Genomic DNA, 2510 nt, shown 5'->3' with positions numbered 1-2510 from the left:
GGTTTTCTGTCAATTCCAACAACTAAGAAATAGTGAGAAGAGTTGGGACCTCAGAAGGCTTTTAGGATCAAATAGTAGGCTCTTGTGTCCAGGAGAAAACGAATATACTTACCAGTAATGCTAATGCTCACCCGCAGCTCTTCTGGGAGGATCTAAATTGTTGAACCGATATTTCACTTTTGAAATATAATTCTGTTGGGTAAAAAATTTCAAGGTGGATAATTGTGTTTTAGTAGTGGTTTGTACACTTAGTGTTTTCTTTTCATTCAGTATTTTATATTTTTATATAATTCAGTCCACTCCCTTCTTGATTCCATGATTTGTGACCAAAAAATTACAAACAACTTTTGGTTGGTTGTGTTTGTTTGTTTTTTATATAGCTAACATACTTTAATTCTGTCTTAAGATTTTTATCTTTGACTTTTAATCTTTGAATTATAAATATAATTATTTTGCATATTTATTCTGTTTTAGGTTTCCAAAGATTTCTGGATCTATTGCTAACAGTTTTTTATAATTTTGAAATAAATTTTGCTATTATTGTTTCACACAATTCTAAAGTTATTTTAACTTTTCCTTCTTCTTTTGATATTTCCATTACATTCATATTACATCTTTTGGAACTGACTTATTGTCATTATGAATGTTGTTATAATTTTTAGTATTTTTTTTTCATTTCTCCTTAGATTGGGAAGATTCCATTAATAAATATTTGTTGTTGCTGGTGTGTATCATCAAGTCAGAACCGACTCATAACTCTAGTGGATATGCAGAGGCAGTTAATTACATAGGAGGAGATTTCCCATTATTATTCTTCAATATATCTTTAAGCTCTCTAATTCTATCTTCACCCTTATCTTCTCTGATTATGACCTGATCAAAAGCAATGTGCGGCCAAACCAAAGCCCTGAAGTTCTAATCCACTAACTGCTCTACAGGAGTAAGATGGACAACTCTCTTCCTATGCAATTTACAGCTCTGAGTTGATTCTGAATCTACAGTACACAACAAATGTATGATGTATTAAAATCATAAAGTAGTACAATTATTTTCACAATCTGTCCAAAAGGAAAGAATTGTTTTATAACATGTTTAGAGTAGTTTAGGTGGAAGTTTACAGAGAAAAGTATTTTTTTATGAAAAGACTTAGAAACATTTTGCTCTGTGACCTTAATTGCAGTCTTCCCAATAAACAGCATTCTCTCAAAAAAACCCCCCACAAAACAAAACAAAATGATCTTTTCTGCTACAGTGTTGTTGTTTTTTCTATCATCTATCTATCTATCTATCTATCATCTATCTATCTATCTATTAATTCTTTAGATTTTCATCTATCTGCTTACATTATCCTTCTATTTTTACAGGCTTTGCTCTTTTCCCCCTAGCATGTTTAAGTAGAGGGGGTACAGGGGACCGACTAGCTGAAAGCTGGGCAGCTTAGAGGCCAGTCTCAGACCCCTCCTATCTTCCCAGGTAATTGAAGATGCCTATCTACACACCAGTTCTACAGGACGCATCACCTTTGCTCGGGAAACATTACAACTAAACTTCAGAGACATTGATCCCAACATAAGGAACTACCATCAGCTGATGTGTTTGGAATCACAGACGCCATGGAAGCTTCATATACAAGTTATTAGATGGAGGGCTGGTCAAAGGGAGATAGATATGAAGGGAGGGGGTAGAAGTGGATGGGTATCCTGGTGGATGGTGGAGCAGGGAAATAAGTGGGTAAAGATGCATGTGAGAAAGGCAGGGACAACACTGACACTGAAGTTAACTCCCCAATAAGGGATATACCTTTAACTGGCTGGTCTGTCTCATAATTCTCTAAATCTGAACATTCACATTAAGACAGACTAGGAAGAAGGATTGGCCATCCACTTCTGAAATAACAGGCTTCTGAAAACACTATGTACAAGAGAACACATTTAGATAACAGAAAAGGCAAAGGAGGTTGAGTTTTCAAGTATGGAAATACAAAGGAGAGGAACAGTTGTAAGCAGACACGTGTGATTGGAACATGGAGTGTGAGAACCATGAATGTAGGAAAATTAGATATTGTTAAGAAATAGGCATAAATATTGACATACTAGTCATTGGTGAGATGAGATGGACTGGCATAGGGCATTTTGAGTCGGATGACCATATGATATATTACTCTGAAGATGAAAAGGTGAGGAAAAATGGAGCTGCTTTCATAGTTAAAAAAGCATTGCTAGATCCATCTTGAAGTACATTATTGTCAGTGACAGGATAATATCTATACACATACAAGGAAATCCAGTGAATACCACTACCATTCAAATATATGCACCAACAACCAGGGCCAAGAAAGAGAGATAGATAATTTTTATCAAATTTTACAATCGGAGATTGATCGAACATGCAACCAAGATGCATTGATAATAATGGGTGACTGGAATGCAAAAGTCGGAAACAAAGAAGAAGATTCAGTAGTTGGAAAACATGGACTCGGTGACAGAAATGGAGCTGGAGAGAGAATGATC

This window comes from Elephantulus edwardii, unplaced genomic scaffold (assembly GCF_000299155.1).
Source record: "Elephantulus edwardii isolate Elephantulus edwardi_28Jun2011 unplaced genomic scaffold, EleEdw1.0 scaffold00058, whole genome shotgun sequence".
In the NCBI taxonomy this organism is placed as follows: domain Eukaryota; kingdom Metazoa; phylum Chordata; class Mammalia; order Macroscelidea; family Macroscelididae; genus Elephantulus; species Elephantulus edwardii.
The sequence above is the reverse complement of the archived record's forward strand: the minus strand, read 5'-3'. Positions refer to the sequence as shown.